Raw genomic sequence first — 19,600 nt, 5'->3', positions numbered from 1 at the left:
GCAACGATGATGTGAAGGAGGGCTGCGCACTGAGGCCAATGTTTAGGGCTTCAGGACCTAAGGAACCAGGAAAGAGTTGTCAGCCCTTCTACTCAACTAGATGTAGGTGTTGTTGGAGGATGCAATATTCAAGGAGGAGCCAAACAGAGAAGTCAAGAGAGATCATGCAGTAGCCCTGACTGTCTGAGGAAAACCGTATTCAAAAGGAAAGAGTTTTCACCCTCTAAAGCCAGAACTGAAAATAGCCCTTGCCTTCTATTAACCTGGCTGATATCATTTAACAAATTTATTTTTTATCTGAGTGATGAAAAACAGACAATTGAATCCGTGAGCCCAGTATTTCCTCTGGGCTGTTATCCACTCATTCAACAAACATTCGCTCTATGCCCAGCAGGCTGTGAGGCCAAGGTGCCCTGGGCCACGCCAATAACCACCGGGCTGAGACAGCGTTTTACATGATGACTAGCTCCTGTCTCCGACGACAATGGACTGGAGTCTGCCAGATCCACCAAACACAAATATCCGAATAATTCCTTTCCAGTCAACAAGGACTGGGGGGTGGCGGGATGGCACCTACTACATCCCTGGGCTGAAGATTCCGAGTGCTTAAAAGGAAACTTTGAGATACTCCTCTACCCTCAAAGACCTAAAAACCTTATTAGATGGATGAGACAAATACACATTATACCAAGGACCATACAAGAGCATAAATGAACGAGTTCTTAAGTAAATGACATGGACAGTAAATCAGAGACAAGAGAAGGCAGAGATTACTGAATTGCCCTGAGCAGTAGAAGAGGACTTTATGGTCTCATGCTGAAATCTAAAAGATAAGGCAGAGTGTTGACTGGTTCAGGAATTGCCTAGAAGTGAGACTGAGCTGACATATGGGAGATATTAAGCACTGAGTAGGAAGAAGTTCCAAAAAGTAGTAAAATAACGTTGACTAGAGAGAAAATGAAAAGGCTTGGAATGCCAAGATAAAGGATTTGAACTTGATTCATAAAGCAAACAGGATCGCTAGAGTATTTTAAGAAAAACGTGGATAAAGTAGTGTTTCAGAAAATTAACTCACATCCATACGTTAGGGGGAACAGACCCAATGAATCAAAAGAAATATAGTCAGATGGCAGACTATGATGGCAGTAGAAATAAAGGTATAAATCCAGACATGTTGTGGAGAAAAGGAGATAAAATGTGCTGATACTGAAGACCGGACATTCCAGAGGTTGGTCTGGTCATCTGAAAACCTGCAGGTGAGGTCAACGGTGAGGAAAGTGGAGGGTGATGGGGAAAGTATGGTAAGCTCAGTCAGGACAAGTTGTTTGCAGGAGAGTCAAGTGGAAATGTCCAGGAGAAAGCTGGAAATAAGGGATTGCAGTGCAGGGCAGAGAGGCCTGTTTTGTAAGCTCCATTTGGGAATCATATCCGTCCATGAGCCATATGGCCAGAATAGGTATCACAAAATCAACGACTACTTTGTTCAAATGCTTCTAGAGTATTAGTTTATAATAAGCTTGATTTAGCAAAGCACAAGACAGTTGACGAGAAAGCCCACAAGGAAGGAAGTTTCACCAGCAATTTCTTTTCCTCTGTGAGAAATAATTTAGACATCACAGTTCAGACACCTCTCCCCAACCCTCCGCTCATGGATTCTATTTGGTACAAACGTGGCTGCTTATATCAGAGCCCAGAGGGTTTGCTAACTCACCTGAACACAGCACAGAGAAATGGTAATTTTCTACTGCAGCATTTCCTTGAATAAAACCCTAACCCACCTGGAGTATTTCTGGCATAGTGGTGTCTTTGGATTTCTGGAGACAGTAAAATATAGAGGGAAGCAGAGTAAGTCAAGTTTTTTTGACTGAAGTTTCCCTCTGAGTCACTGAGCTAGAATGACTTGTTTGTTAAATAAAATTAAATTCAACCTACCCAGAAGCAGTCACAGCCGATCTCTTGTGACTTCATTAAATAAACAAAATGAGGGGTTATGTCCTCTCATTGCCACCCTACTCTCAAAGTTTCAGAAGAACTAAAAGACTCACCATGGTCCCCATTGAACTACATATGGAAAAATACAGTGTTTCCATCCTTAAAATCTTTTGTGTGTTTCCAAACTGAGCTCTCAGAGTTAACACACAAGATCAAGATCTTGTTTCCTTTCTAACCAGCAAACCAGATTGCCTTGGGGCACCTGGGTGGTTTATTACTGATAAGTAACCTTAGGAGGGAGGGCAGTAGAACACATGCCCGAGCAAAGTGGCAGCAATTACAGAGGAAAATCCCAAGGGAAGGTGGCCAATGTCACTGCACCTAACAATGGTCACCACAACAGCCTTAACCTGGGAGGTGCTTAACCCCAGGTCCAGGATGCAGGTGGCTGGCGGTGGAGCCCTCTCAAGCAAGGCTCCCCAAGGCTGCAGTCTCCCCAAGGCCGAGAAGCACAGGAGGGCTGCTGCGAGCACTAGAAACAAGAGGCCTTCACACCCCCGCAGGCTGCTTCTCTGCCGGGTCCACCATGGCTGCCCACCTAGATCCCCGCACACACTGAACCACAGTCAGCAAAGGAGACTGGCAAAAAGACGATGAACTTGCAAGTCAGACCTGAGTTTGAATCTTACATCTTTTGTGAGCGCGGGAAAGATGCTCAAACTACTTAATGTCCACACATATGGAGGGACATTGTAACACCAGACTCATTGGGTCAAGGTGAGAGGTAAATGAGATCAATGTGTCCAGCAGCCCGTCTGGCTCCTAATAGGTCCTCAATAGATGTAGTTTAACTTTGGATGTACCTACTGCCTCTGCTGAGTATATGCCTACCTGGCCACCTCCTCCTAGGAGACATCTACATTCGTCCCTCCGTATCCACAGGGGATTGGTTTCAGGAGCCCTGGGCCACGTGGATACCAAAATTGGCGAATGATCAAATCCCTTACAATCCGTCCTCATCCGCGGATGCGGAACTCATGGATACGAAACCTGCGGATAGGGAGAGTTGTCTGTCTGTCTTCACCGCTTGAGCCCTGGCCCAGCATTATGACCTTTGTGAAGACTCCCTCAACCCTCCCAGCTAACTAATTATTCCCGCTTCTGTGCTCCCACCATATCTCCAAGAAAGTATCCATCACACTGTAACTGCAAACTCTTTGAACCTGAATCTACAGATAGTATATTCTCAAAACATCCTGAGGTGATCCAATGCAGCAAACCTGGACCTTCTATGAGTATTTGGAAACCACTGACATAGGTCAGTTATGTCACACACATATCATATCAAATGATAATAATAATAGCTAAGATGTGTGGAGCCTTTAGGTTCCAGACATTGTATTACATACTTTGCACAGATTGACTCATTTAATCTGCACAAGATCCCTATGAAGTAGGCACTGCTATTTAAAATGAGGAAACTGAAGCCCAAAGAGGAGAAATAACTCTCCCAGGAAATAACTTGTTAGTCAGAATTCAAACCTCAAAAATACAATGCCAGAACACAAGTTCTTAACCATACTGGACTATAATTCTTCTTTATATATGAATTTTAATATTCAAAGGCAATATATGTATGCCATACATTCCTTTTAAGTGCCAAGTACTCATATTAAGTATTTTTCTTACATTATAATCATTATTTTCTTTTTATAGTACATTTAGACAATTCCCTTTTTGGTATGAAATGCTTCAATATCATTGAACAAATGTTTCTATAACTTAACAAGAAATTTGTAATTATACACCTAAATACTAGATTTTGCAACTTTTCAACTCTGTTTTTCAATATTCCTACTGCTCTGGCAGACGGTGCCAAGTGACAAATTGCTCATTTCATCACCTGACCTTGTGTTCTTTGATAAGAAAGAGAAGGATAAGAAAGAGAAGGGTGTGGTGGTGACAGCTGAGGACAGTTGTCAACTGTCCCCAAGAAGAAGGAAATGGAATCACTATAGTGACAAATTTAAGTCAGATGTGAGGCTGCCACTGGTTGCTTTAATTTTTCTCCAGGGGGAGTTGGTTATTTCCTGTCATGCAAACTGCATCGTTGAAAGACGGTTTCTCAAAATGTTTATAATACATGAAGTAAAAAGAAGCAGGATACAAATCGCGTAACTTAAAAGAAGATCTGTTATGTTTTTAAAAATATACCAGAATTTTAACAGGGATTATTTCTAGATGATTATTATTTCCCTCTTTCTGTTTTTCTATTTGTTATATCATAAGCATGTATTCCTCTTATATTCAGAAAAAAAATGAAATTGTATTGAAAAGAAAAAAACTCAATGTTGACCAGAAATAGAATCTTTACCTTTTTTCCTAAATAAAGTAATATCAGCACACAGAAAATGAAGTTGCAGCCATGGTCCAGAAAACATTATTTACTGGGCTATCTTGGAAAACTGATTGGAGGTTGTGAGGTTGGGTAGTTATCGAAGCCATGCATGGTACTTCACAATGATGGCTTGTCCTTTGAAGATGAAGTTTATTCCAAAGAACATTGAAACCAAACTTCTAATTCACATTTAAATAGCACTTTACATTTGACAAAGCTTTTAAATGAAGGCACTCAAGAGATCTTTCAGCCCTGTTTTTCAGTTTTACAAGCAAAAAACCAACCAACAAACAAAAAAACAGAGAGGCCAAGTGACTCACTGCAAGGTAATGAAAGAGTAAAGATCCAGGATTCAGGCCTTTTGACATTGTTTTTCCACACAGTCACACGGCCTTCCTTATTTAAATGTTAACTTAAAGATATAAAATAACTTTTACCACTTGTGATGAGAGAAAAGATAAAACAAGGATTCTCCCTGAAGCTGCTGGGAGCCAGCTGCCTGGGTTTGGATTCTGGCAGCAGCGGCTGCCCAGACCTCTCTGTGTTCCAACTTCCTGGGCTGGAAGAGGATTGAAGAGTACAGACCTCACAGGCTTATTGTGAAAAGTAATGAGTAAATGTGTGTAAAGGGCTAGCACAGTAGCCATCCCAGTACAGATCCTCAATAAATGTGCGCTTTTATTATTACGGTTATTCATATTCCTATTTCTCTATGACCATATGTAGAAGTGCTTTGTGGGAAGAGTATACAATACATAACACATTTGACTTATATTGAAGGCAGTGATTCATTAACCCTTTTCAGTTTTTCATTCTTTCACTTATTCGTTCTTTCAACAAATATTTATTGAGCTTCCCCCTGCAATGCCAGACACATCTCTTTCCCAAGTATGTTTCTAAATAAAGTGGTAGAGAGAAAATGGTAGCTGGAAACATGGGATTGGAAGTATTTTGGTTTTGTTTTTGCAAGACATTTAAGCATGCTGAAATTATGGTGAGAAAGATGTAGTTGAGAAAGAACAATGGAATATATGAGAGAGAAAAGTCATAACTGGGAGCTGTTAGGGAGGGGGAAGTTTCCCCCTCTACCCCTCTTGAGTTCTTGTGGAGAGACAAATAATAACATGGACACAAGACAGATGAAAAGGAGAAAAAGAAACAAATTTTAATTCATGTGCATGAAGGACTCATAGAAATGGAACCTAAGAAGTGGCCAAAGCAGGCTACTTTTATACTTTTTTACACAAAATAAATTTGTGAGGAATTGACAGGATGAAGAAACTTAGGTTTGAGGTGCCCAGTTAGTGAAGAATCTAAACGGAGTTTGGGCTTGTAAATTAAAGAAGAAATAAGGTTTGTTTATTATGCAAGCGTCTCAGCCCAAATTCCCAATCGTCCATGATCAGGGTGTCCTTCTACCTCCAGATACAAGAAGTGCACCTTTCACGTGAGAGGTTGATTTCCTGCTTTCAGGGGGACAGAGAGGAAAATCAGAGCATCCCTCTTACATTGGCTGTTTCTTAAGTAATTTTAATTCAAAATAATCAATACGCCATTGAGACATATTTTGGGGTGACCTGCCCCCCTCTGTTGGGGCCCCAACAGAGCAAAACGTCCTGAAAACGTAGTAGGGGGACTGGCCTTAGAAAAGGAGGCAGCTCATCTAATAGAATGGATAGAACGAAGACAAGAATGGCTGCAGAGTAGGAGGTTTTGTTGGTTTTGTAGCAAAATGGTAAGGAATGTCCCACCTAGTGACTTTCAGTCTCTCCATGAAGTAGGAAGCAAGGTGGAGGGTGATGGAGACAGGGCACTGGAGGACCCTCTGAGCTTGACGGCCATGCATTTGTGGCCCAGAGAGAGAGTTCTGTGCTCCACCTGGCCACCAGCACTCAGCATCTGTTGGACCACAGCTGTGGTGCCACTAAAAGGAAAATTCCAGCAACAACACGGTGGCCTGGCCCCACACCTGGGACAGCTAAGTCTGTGTCATTGCTTTCCCGTTTTCCCACAGTGTGGACCGTTATAGATAAGCTTGTCACAATATAGATAAGCTTGTCACCATTCCTGCCCCGGGCCCCCGCTCTCCCACATCTCCCACAGTGCAAAACTGAAAACAAAGAAAGTGATAACCTCCTGTCAAAGACTCCTCTCTTCTTTCTTGGGCTTACTTGTGCTCTGTGGGTAATATAATCTGTAAGGAATGTCCAGCGATGAAAATAAGTTTTACTTCTGTCTCCAGTGTCTCTGCCCTGCACACCCACCCCATGACCACCCACAGGAGCCAATTCATCACATGAAGACAGCTGTGGCAGCAGCTAGTTTATGTCTAGGAGGGGGTTGGGAGACGTTTCCTCCTTGCTCTTCTTCCCCCAGTGGCTATGGATCCTGTGGCAATGTGAAGATTTCTAGCACCTTCTCTCCCAAGAGTCATCAAGAATTAGTCAAGTGGAACAAACTTAACCTTAGCGTAGATTGCAAGCCCTAGTACCCCCCTTCCCTCTCCCCCCTACCATTTTTTGACAATCCTTGCCATGTGAAAAAGGAAAGTCCCCCATCTCCTCTCTTCTTCTTTTCTCATTCTTTCCTTTTGTGCCTTAGCAGATTTGCTTTGTTTTCTATTTTGGAGACAATTCTTGGTAAAGACCAGGAAACGAAAAATCCACCAAAAAACCTTCTCCTTGGAAGACCTGGAGTAAATCTCTCTCTCTCTTTTTTTTTAAGAAGAAAAGGTAAACTAAACAATTCATATTTATTGAGAATATACTGAGTGCCAGGATATGAGCTACCGGAGATATAAGATAAACAAAACATTTGGGGAAAGGCTGGTACACAACTCAGACAAACACCAGCTAAATTAACACCAGATAAACTGACAGGTGCCAAGGAGGCTCCCGTGGAGAGAGCATTGGTCATTCTAGTGAAGGACCTCATGGAGGGGTTGGCATTGGTACTTGGACAACAGTTGGATTTTTGTAAGTGGAAATTTTTAAAAGTGCATTCAAAATAAAGACCAGAGGTGGGGATAAGCTGGGTTCATTCAAAACTGAGTGCCTTCAAATCCTAGAGTGAATGTGTCGTGTTGAAGGGAGAGAGCTGCACAGTTGAAGGGAATGTAATCAGAATTGATGTAAAATTAGGCTGAACTTTTACTAAACCATGGGGATTGTTTAGAACTATACCAGGGGCTGTCTTGAATATCAGTTTGTCGTTTACTCTGTAAAAAAATAAAATGGAGACTCACTGAAGGCTTGTGTGTAAAGAAAAATACGTTTTCTCCTCCCTTGTTCCTTGCACAGCAAGTGGTTGCTTCTTTTTAATATTAAAACTAAGTTACAAAGAAATGGCCAGTGATTCCTGGCTGTATAATGAAAGTGCATTCTCTACCACTTCAACACCTTTAGTCCAATCTCCTATACCTAAGAGCAAGACTTCTTTAATGACATGCTTTATAAAAACAGCATATACTGCTCTTGATGTCCAATTCTATTTCAAATTGTTACATAGAAAGTCCAGGATCTCAATCCGATATCAGTATAAAATGTATCATTATAACTCAAATTAGCTGATATTTATTGAGAGGGTTCTATGTGCTAAGCACTTTTTATGTATAACCTTATTTATCCCTCTTAACAATGTGGTAGGTTCTGTTAATTATTATTATCTTCAATTGACACAAGAGGCAGTGGAGGCACCAAGAAGATGCAGAAGTCCACATAGCTGTATGGGACATAGTCAGGTTGCAAAGCCACACAGTAGATTCTAGGGATCATCCCCCATAACCCTCTGCTGGAAGGCTCCCCACCACCCTCCCTGATGATGATGGCATCCTCCTTAGGCAGGTCTCCAGACACACTAAGACTGCTGGGATCCTCTTTTTCATTGATTTATTCACTAAATAGATATGTATTGAGCACCTGCTCTGTGTCAGGCAGTGTTCTAAGGGCTTAGCTCAGACAATGGAAAGGAAACAAACAACAAACTTCCTTCTTTTAAAGGACCTCTTCTCTTAGAGTATTTTCTCTACCACATTTGTCCCTCTTGATTATAGCAACAATTATTTAAGGAGAAATATTAGGTCTCCAAAATGTAAACACTATTCTTGATACCACTGCCAAAGCATCTTAATCCTCATGTAAAAAATTATTTTCAAAGACAAATAAATGATAATACCTCAGAGGGAAATGTCTTAAAAGATAAGTGTTGATTAATATATTGAAAGACAAGCATGTTCTAGTCAGTTGAATATTCTCTTAATTGGGAATTGCCAAACACAGATAACCTGTTTTGAAAGAATTATAATAGAACCAAAAATTCCTAAAACAAAAGCTATTTGGGACGTAACTTTTAGTTTTTCTTCAGTGACTCATGACTTCTCAGAATCTTAGAATTCTTCAGAGTCAATTATTTTTAATAGCAATTATTACCTGGAACTTCAAACCAATCTTTGTGAAGACTTTAGCTTTCTTATGTATAAACTTCCCATTTGCTGAACTTGCACAGGCCAGTGGTACCACCTGAGACTTTGAAAATAATCTAAAGCAGTGGGTTTTTATTTCAGCTGTTTGGAAATGACTAACAGAGTAATACAATGGATGAATTTCATCTAACATTAATAGTTGGGTAAGTAAAAAAACACCCACTATATGGAAATTAGTAAGACATGTCACTATAGTCTTATGACAGGAATGTTCTCTTAGAGCATTTTTGAACTACCCATTTAACAGCTCTTACCACCTTAAATCACCCATTGGTATTATTTTTTAAGTGTTTTAAATAGAGAAGATTAAGAGAAGGCACATTATACCCCTTTAAATGATAATTAAGAGGCTCTGATAACCATTTACCAATGATATTAATGGCATGAATAATAAGAAAGTGTGACTCAAGGTGATTTAAGGACAATTTAAATTGCATATGAAAGATGAAAACTTGAGCTGAAGTATTAAGGAATTCTTAAATTCCACTTCTTACATTGTGGAGTGGAATTTTAAATCAGGATGAGACATATGTGCAAAGCATCAACAAAATAACATTTTTTTTTAATTGAAGTATAGTTGATTTACAATGTCACATTAATTTCAGGTATACAGTGCAGTAATTAAGAGAGATATATATATATTCTTTTTCAGATTCTTTTTCCTTATAGGTTATTACAAATTATCAAGTATAGTTCCCTGTGCTATACAGTAGATCCTTGTTGGTTACCTCTTTTCTATATAGTAGTGTGTGTATGTTAATTCCAAACTCCTAATTTATCCCTCCCCCACTTTCCCCTTTGGTAACCATAAGTTTGTTTTCTATGTCTGTGGGTCTATTTTTGTTTTGTAAATAAGTTCATTTGTATCTTTTTTTTAGATTCCACATATAAGCAGTATCATATGACATTCGTCTTTCTCTTTCTGGTTTACTTCACTTAGTATGGTAATCTCTAGATCCATCCATGTTTCTGCAAATGGCATTATTTCATTCTTTTTTATGGCTGAGTAATATTCCATTGTGTGTGTGTGTGTGTGTGTGTGTGTGTGTGTGTGTGTGTATATATATATATATATATATATATATATATATATATATATACCACATCTTCTTTATCCATTCATCTGTTGATGGACATTTAGGTTGCTTTTATGTCTTGGCTGTTGTAATTAGTGCTGCAATGAACATTGGGGTGCATGTATTTTTTCAAATTATAGTTTTCTCTGGATATATGACCAGGAGTGGGATTGCAGGATCATATGGTAACTCTATTTTTAGTTTTTTAAGGAACCTCCATACTGTTCTTCATAGTGGCTGCACCAATTTACATTCCCACCAACAGTGCAAGAGGGTTCCTTTTTCTCCACACCCTCTCCAGCATTTATTGTTTGTAGACTTTTTGATGATGGCCATTCTGACCATCATCAAAAAGTGATACCTCATTGTAGTTTGGATTTGCATTTCTCTGATAATTAGCAAGATTGAGCATTTTTTCATGTGCCTATTGGCCATCTGTATGTCTTCTTTGGAGAAATGTCTACTTAGGTCTTTTGCCCATTTTTTGATTGGGTTGTTTGTTTTTTTGGTACTGAACTGTATGAGTTCAACAAAATAGTATATTGTTAAAAGAACATTAAACATTAAACAAAAGAACATTAAAATCACTTTGCTGTATAAAATTAAATGCCAAATGACAGTATCATGTGTGCACATCCCCTGATGCCAAACTTAGTCTTCCTTCTCGGAACTAATGAAAATCAATTTTGCTTTTATTCCCATCTTATGTCAATAAAATATAAGCTACGCAAGGAAAGAAACTTTATCTTGTTCACTGCTGTATCCTAGTGCCCAGAACAATGCTTTGCACGTGGTAGGGGCTTGACAAATATTTGTTGAATGAATAAATATATTATTTAAGGTGTTTATTCAAAAAGACTTGTTACTATGGATGGCATATTCTATTTTTACTAAAGTTAATTTGTACATAATATGCTGACAACAGTGGCTGAAGGTTTGCCTTGTTACAAGAAGTTTTTCAAATAAGAGTTCAGTAAAGAGTATTTTCATGAAGACTAGCAACATTATGTGGTACAGCTACCATATTACATATATTCCATTCTAAAGTATTCATATTTGTGACAAAGCATTAATACTTGAAATGCAATATATAGGATATATTTTAGCAAAAGGAACATATGTTCTTTCTAAGGAATAAAGAAAATTAAAACATATGACTGAATCATCCTTTGCCCTTAAGCTGTATTTTCAAGCCTATAGCCTTCGTTAGTATGTATCATTTATAGCACCATTTCCCAAAGTGCGATGTACATACCAAAGGATACACAAGAAGATCTTCTTGTTACAGGAAGATCTTTTCCTTTAATAGTTACATATTTATTTTAATGTACTAGGGAAAATGCAACTAGCACATCAAATCTATTTTTTATTGATACCAAATTAATACAATATACACTTAAGTAAAAATGAACTCCCTTGATTTAAAGAAAGGTACTAGGTACACAGTGGTGTAAGTAGATATGGCAAAGACCATAGTAATGGCTGGTGGATGAATGAAACGGGGGGGGACTCTGACCTTAGTTCTTGCTTGGAGCAAGACACATCCTGCATCCTTATGAGGACCTTCTTACAAGACTGCAGTCTGTTGCTTTACCACCTTCACCAGCTAAGTTTTTATATGGTAGAATGGCTTTTAACCTTCTCAGACTCAGTGCTTCCATTTTACAGCACATAATTTATAATGTCCTCCTATACTATCTAGAAAGGAAATCTGTAACCTACTTGTTCACATAAGTTCGAAAAAAAATCAATCTAAGGTCCTGGCTGTATTAGAAAGCAAAAATACAATACAAGCAACTTGTGACTTAAATAATGTTTTCAATATGTAAATGCTTGGGGATAACCACCTTAGAAGGCACAATGATGTAGTCAAATACTGCATCTCCACGCAGAATCGCTGTGAATGACAGCTACTACTACAGACTGCTGCAAGGGTGTTACGTGGGTAACGCAATCCAATATCATAAGCAATTTTGCCACTGGTGATTTCCCAAGACGGAGAACAACTTCTGATAAAGTCCTGCCCACCACCCCTCCCTGCCAAAATTACATTCCTCCCTTAATTTGCATAGTGGTTGCATTCCTGAAAAAGGAATATTAAACTTTGCAAAAGAATACTTTGTGCTTATATGTAAAACAAGGAAACAGGATTAGGTTCCAGGTTCAGATAATTATAAACAGACTTTTCACCTACATGAATACCTGAGTGGCAGTTGAAAAGTTGGAACAAGATACAGGACAACTCTTTGATGTGTGGAACTATCCCACACCCTTCAGCACATCCAGTGTTCCTGGCTCCCTTCCACTGAATTCCGTTCAGGCTCTTTCTGTCGTTGTGGTGACCAAAAATGCCCCCAACATTTCCCAAGTGCCTCCCACGCTGATCTCATAAATCCAGTAGCACTCCTGGGTTTCCTTGTTTAAGCTCTTCACTGCTGACTAATGGGTAGTCATTAATCCACTTTGAGCTTTCTATTTATCAGTGATAGCATTTGGTTCTAAAGTATCTTAAATATAAAACATTAGCTCTATGGCTTCTAAAGCAACTATAAAAATATTCTATTTTATTATTATTACAGGAGTTTTATTGTTTACAGCTTGTTAACTGTAAAGTTTGTTGGCTTACAGTTGGTAAAGAATAAGTATTTTTAACATAAGTTTCAGAGAGTTTGGTTGCTTTTACGAAAAATATTTCAGAGTTGGGGCTCCTGAAAGAATCTGAAATTCAATATAGCTAGAAATCTGGTTACTGAAAATCGGATACTTTCTGAATTATCTAAGCCTCCTAGGGCTGCAAATTTTGACAGCATAGCTTTAAAAGCAGATTCTTGGCATAATTTTGAGTGGGTTTTGACCAAGTCATGCTGAGAAATTTGCAACTGCAGCATTCATTGGGATGTACAAGAAAGAGAAAAAAAAAATTAATGAAAACTTTCCAGGGTGAGGGACCTTAAACTTAACTGAACTTCTGAACTTTACGCCCTGTTGTGATCTTTCTGACACTTTGAAGAATCGTTCTGGAGAGTCTCCAGAGAGCACACTCCTTACTCTTCATTCTTAAACAGTGTGAAATCTGTCAACCCAACCAGGTCATCAAGAGGGCAGACTGTGACTTGTCATACAGAGAGGGATGTTCTCTAGGACATTGAAGAAGCTGGGCAGATTTTGGTTTTTACCAAGAGCGAGACCCTGGCTTTTTGAGAAAGGGACTGATTTCCATACGTTGGGAAAGCTGGCTTAGCACATACACTTGAATCAAACACAAGCTACCAAAGTGACGATTTGACATCCATCCCCTTAATTCTTATCAGAAAGCTGATCATTGAAAACAACTAACAGAGCTTTATTTGCAGAAAATGGAAAGTTTAAAACGCCTCGGCTGAAGCAGAACCTGATTTTCTTTCATTATTAATTCTATTGTGGGAGACAAAGAAACAATATCAGTTACTGAGAGGTGGGAACTCTTGATGCCTCTTCTACTTGTTCTAGGTTTATGTTGTTTTGTTTTGTTTTGTTTTTAACTGAGTTCTTTAACCTTTCGGTACTCTGTTTCTCTGCTTATAAACTTGGAATAAGGATAGCTATTATTAATTCAGGGGTTTTTTGTTGTTGTTGGAGAACTGGGAACTCTGGGCAAAATTACCAAATCGATGAAGTTTTTCTTTGACTTTCACACCTTCTTTAACTCATTCCATTGTGCTAAATGCTGGGGATTAAAAGGTCATTAAGGCATAGCTCCTGCCCTCAAGGAACTAACATTTTAGTGGGTGAGAAAACAAGTAAATATGACAATTCTGATGAAGTTTTTCTTTGACTTTCACACCTTCTTTAACTCATTCCATTGTGCTAAATGCTGGGGATTAAAAGGTCATTAAGGCATAGCTCCTGCCCTCAAGGAACTAACATTTTAGTGGGTGAGAAAACAAGTAAATATGACAATTCTGCCTTGCATGAATAACTGCTTTGCTGAACGTAGAGGCGGGGTTGCTATGGGAACCCAGTGCGGGACACCAGCAACCACTGGGAAGGATGGAGAAGACTTTCCAACATCCTCTATCTCCTCTCTCAGCCTCCCCACCCCAACTTCCAGCTCTCCCCAAAGCAGAGGCTGCCCTTCTGAGATAGAACCCCAAGCTTTAGACTCTTCCTTCTGCCCCTTCCATCAGAATCTATCTGTTTGATTTTGCCTGTCTAATTGTGAACTAAGTCAAGCTAAGGTATTCATTGATTGGTTACGTGACTCTTTCCAGATGATAGCTGCATTCTGACTAGGGCTGTCCTTACCCAGTCCACTCATCTTTATTGAGCAGGCACTGTGTGAATTAATTTCAATTCTTTTTTTTTTTTAATTATTTATTTATTTATTTATTTATTTATGGCTGTGTTGGGTCTTCGTTTCTGTGCGAGGGCTTTCTCTAGTTGCGGCAAGCGGGGGCCACTCCTCATCACGGTGCGTGGGCCTCTCACTATCGCGGCCTCTCTTGTTGCGGAGCACGGGCCCCAGACGCGCAGGCTCAGCAGTTGTGGCTCACGGGCCCAGTTGCTCCGCGGCATGTGGGATCCTCCCAGACCAGGGCTCGAACCCGTGTCCCCCGAATTTCAATTCTTTTACCCAGAAGACTGATGAGTGGGAAAACCAAGGCTTGAGCCTGGTAACCTCACTATAGACCAAAGGCTCCTTCCTTGGAATGACACTCGTTTATCACAGTCTGTTGGCTCTGCCTAGCTAGATAGCCCCACTGGCTGAGACTGCCAGTAGAGCGGTAGGATCGTGCTAACACAGCTCACCTACGTGAAGAGGGGACAACACTGGCACAAGCACCATCATGGCGTCACAGCCGCTCCTGGAGACCCAGACACCTGAGGGCACTGCTTAGTTATCCAGCAACACTAGCTGCCTGCTAGAAGGGCAGTTGGAGGTCCCAGGAGAGTGCAGGTATCACCCTCCAAAGCCAGGATTACGGTTTTCGACTATTACTGCCGTGGAGGAACAGGAGTGGGCTCCCCTCTTGACAGGGAACTCTCTGAGGGAAGAGGCCGTGTCGTCATCTTCTCTCACCCCCAGCACCACCCAGTGTCTGGACCAAAGTAAACCCTTATTCAATGTTTGGAGAAGGAAAGGGAAAGGAAGGGGAGGGAAGGAAAGGAAAGATGAGCTTTTGAGACAATCACGGACAGTCCTTCTCTGGGTCTCTCCACAAGTCCTTTAGCTGAACTGATTCTACAGCTGTCATGTCTCTGCCTTCCCTCCCTCTCTGCCTCTTCCTTCAGGCACATCAATTAAACTCTTCACTCTGAGCAATCCAGTGCTAATGAGTGAGGATGAGGAAGGCAAGAGAAACCTCAGCACAGACACTTCATATACTTCTTCGTGCATTTCTTTGTCACTCCACTTCCACTCCTCGCCATTTGCATCTCCACAACTCCTACTTGAGCGGGTTTTTCTACAGCTTTAGCAGGTTGTACGTATATCCACTTTTTTTATTTTTTTAATACAGGCTGCTATAAGCTTGTTTTTAGAGCTCTATGGACTCTATAGTCCTAAGAATAAGAAGATATTTCTTACTGACTGCTCTACCCCTGCAGTTAGGCTTCACCTCATCTGGAAGAACATGCAAGACCCAGTCCATTACCAGATAGAACATGACCCCATTGGCAGGAAATCCGAAACCCATGTGGGACTCAGAGGGTGCTACAACAAATTCCTTACATGTCTTCTCAGATTGGCTTTCGTTAGTACAGAGACCACCTCCAACAGGTGCTTGTATGTCCCTCCTCTTTTGACCTCCCTTCTTCATTCCTTTTCTCCTGCTCTGTCCTCTCACCCTCTCCACCCTGCCACGTCCCCTACGTACATCCCAGGCACCATCTTGCCTCTATCCCTTGTGGAAAGATAGGCTTCTGACTCCATCCAGGGCAAGGGGCAAAGTGAATCATCATATTCTTGAGAGTAGAGCCCACTAGACAAATAATCTTTCTCTTGCTCATATTTTCCACTTTATGTGATAATTTCTAGGCATTTTTATATTGAAGTATCCCTTACCCACCACAGCTGAAGTAGAAACAAAAGTAATGAAGATGATAAGAGGCCATCCCACCACCTTCCTCTGAGTAGTTGAGGGCAGAAACACTGTCTTGAAAATTCTGTGTATTCAGTGCACAGTAGCTTGCACAGAGTAGGTGCTCAATGAATATTTGTGGGTGGAGCTTTCCCAGTGTTTACCACACTGCTTAGATCTAAGCAAGAGAGACTCAGAAAAAAACAGCCAATTCATGCCTAAAGGACTTCATTTTCATTCATTGACATCTACCAAAGAATATTAGATATTTATTAAATAACCATTCCTGGTTAGAATATTATTTAACGTTATAGAGGTAATTAGAAATATTTAGAAAACACATAAAAGATAGATGTGTCTTCTAGAGGGAAGAAGGCAGGAGAAAAGGAGAGAAAGCCCACGGGCCATGTGAAACAAGTGTAAGATTACACTCTCAGACCACGTCTGAATCAGCAGACGCCCTTCAGGTAAAAATCTTAGGAGACTTTAAGGCCCGGCTCAGAAATGGTTAAACACGAGGCCTGTGTGCATCCTGTCACAGTTTTATTTTGAGCAGCCTGTTTGCCCAAGTACCTCCCACTCTTTCCCTTCCCCAGAAACTGCCGCTCTGTTCTATGTACACAACAAAAATGTTTGTCTTTTCCAAAGCTTGAGGTACTAACCAATGTCTGTGAATTTCTTTGTGTAATAACATAATAATCAAATCACATTTAAGTCAGTGTCAGTAATACATGTGTTTTCAATTTTAAAACCCACAAGTGATTTATTATTCACCTCCCAATATTCCATTTGTACATTTAGTGAGAGAAACAGGAAAGTTACATACATAGAATCACTTCCAAGTTTTGCTATGAAGTTATTTCTCTGGCTGTTTTCTAGTTATTTTACAGGTTGTCTTTCAATATTAGCCCTACAGTATTTCTCACTCTGACATTCCTGTTCAGTGATACCGATTATAATCTTCAACCTTTAGATCTTTATTGTTTTTAAAACACTTGTATTTATGAATTACATTGAAATGTCCGTCTTTTGCTTCTGTTTTACTATGTTTTTAAAAAAGGAAGGAAATCTGAGATTCCTTGAGTATTGATGCATCACTGTGCCTCAGGGAAAATAGGGTCCCATGCTGGACTGCCATATGTCCCCTGTTCTTTGTCTTTTCCTATAAAGAGCAGAATATAATGAACAGAGCATCTTGAAAGATCAGACAGACCAGGGTTCCAGTGCCTGCTTTGCTACTTATCAGTTGTGAAACTTTGGATAAATTAGTAAACTTTTCCAAATCCATTGCTTCATCTGTAGAATGTACCTAGTAATACCAACTTCACAATACCCACTTTTCTGAAAATTAAGTAGGATGACAAATGTAAACTAACTAGTAGGTGCTCAATATCTCTTAGTCCCATCACCCCCTTGCCCCAAGCCCTGTTTTTGCTATGGATAGAATAAATGGAATAGGAGGCCAGGGGTGCTTGTTCTAGATTAAGTATATCAGTTATACCTTTGGGGACACTTCAGGTGCCCATGCAAGTGGACACTGGAATAACCATCTAAAACAATTCCTTCTTCTCTCTGATCTAACTCAATGTGAAAATCTGTAGCTTTCCATGGCCTGTTAATGGTGTGAGTCTTAGTGGGAGCGTTTCCTTAACAGTGTCCTACACCAAGAGCTGCAGATGTGATTACAACTAAGATGCCACTGTAACCCATAGACAGCCATGTGCCATAAGAGACAAATCTCAATGTACAAGTAAAAATCTCAAGCTTTACTAAACTAGACTGGATATTTGCATTTAAAGAGGTATATTCCACCTTCATATAATACCCACTTGATTCAATCCATTAAATCAGAGGATTCACTCAAGTGAACTATAATTCAAGCAGCTATCATAACCCATAAAGAGAAAGGAATTCACTTACGATGAACTTCCTTTCCAAAGAATAAAATATAAATGATCCTTTTCTGAAAGCTTTTGGAGATCCATGTTCCTATCCAGGCCTCTACTGATGGAAACACTTAGTACTAATCTACCACCATTCTAAAGATATACTTAAAATCATTTCAGAAAACCCAACAAATTCAGAAAAGAAATAGAAGTTCAAGTTCTTCTGCACAGGAGATCACCCTGTTATTTGTTGTGTAAGATGAATGAATCTTCCCTGCTCCGGACAATTCATTCAATTCAACAACTCTGTGGTGGTATCTATCATGAGAAAGATAATGTGCCACAGGAGAAAGGAAAAATAAAAAGTTTATATCTCAACCAATAATCACCTTATTCCATAAAGAATATGTGAGATATATATATAGATAGATATATGCACAATGGAATATTACTCAGCCATAAAAAAGAATGAAACAATGCCATTTGCAGCAACATGGATAGACCTAGAGATTGTTATGTTAAGTGAAGTAAGTCAGAAAGAGAAAGACAAATACCATATGATATCACTTATATGTGGAATCTTAAAAAATGATACAAATGAACCTGTTTACAAAACAGAAATAGACTCACAGATATAGAAAGAAAATTTATGGTTACCAAAGGGGATGGGGTGGAAGGGGACAGGGAGAGATAAATTAGGAGTTTGGGATTAACATATACACACTACTATATATAAAATAGATAAACAACAAGTACCTACTGTATAGCACAGGGAGCTATATTCAATATCTTGTAATAATCTATAATGGAAAAGATTCTGAAAAAAGAATAGATATATATATATATATATATATATATATATATGTGTGTGTATAACTGAATCACTTTGCTGTACACCTGAAACTAACACAACATTGTAAATCAACTATACTTCAATTTTTTTAAATGGTTAAAAAATAATAATAAATAATCACCTATTCCTTCATTCCCTCATTCAATGAACACCTTTTAAGCCAGCCACCATACTGTACAAGACATGATCCTAGCCTGACAGGGCTTACAGTAGTGTGTGCAGCAACTGCTACATAGCAGGAGAGCTAAGAACGCAGGTTACTCCAATACCAACTGCAAAGCATTAGGGGGACTCACAGAGGATCTGAATGCATCTGACTGGGAAGTGAGAAGGAGTTACTTGAGGTGGGCTATTGAAAGGTTGATGGCATTTCAACAGATGGAAATAGTATTCAACTGAGAAGGAGTATGGGAATCATACAGAAGCTTGAGGGGCCTGGCAGGGGAAAAAACAGTAAAAACAGAGACCTATCTATCTGCAAGGGGACTGGTGGGAGACAAAAATGGAAAACTAAGTTGGCATCACATTGTGGAGGACCATGAATACCAGAATAAATATTATAAATATAACTAAGTAGACATTGGGGAGCCAGTGAAGAATTTGGAGTGGGGTGGGGGGTGCTGACATGGTAGGAGTTGAGCTTGGGGAATAAATCTGTCAGTGGTAGGTGAGAGAGATTGGAGGGGACAACTGGAGACAATCAGAGGGTTAGTCTACTCTCCTGGGGCAGGGAGTGTAGAACCGGCAGACAGAGTGAAAGGCGAGGAGCAGACGTACATTACAACACACATCTGGAATTTCTGTAGTGAAATAAAACAATCCAAACACATATCACCAGATAAAAGACCACACTTATTTTAAATATATGCTGAGAACTAGGGAGTTAATGCAGCAGTTTTTAACCTCTGGAGACTTA

General features: G+C 39.7%; 1 protein-coding gene across 2 annotated transcripts in view; it reads left to right on the top strand.

The window, feature by feature from the left end:
- The window catches only part of PDE7B (phosphodiesterase 7B), a 222,620-nt gene that overhangs the window by 148,310 nt on the left and 54,710 nt on the right, over positions 1-19,600 (top strand). The window lies entirely within an intron of this gene.

This window comes from Eschrichtius robustus, chromosome 9, assembly GCF_028021215.1.
Source record: "Eschrichtius robustus isolate mEscRob2 chromosome 9, mEscRob2.pri, whole genome shotgun sequence".
NCBI classification, from domain to species: Eukaryota; Metazoa; Chordata; class Mammalia; order Artiodactyla; family Eschrichtiidae; genus Eschrichtius; species Eschrichtius robustus.
This window is presented reverse-complemented; position numbering and strand designations above follow the sequence as displayed.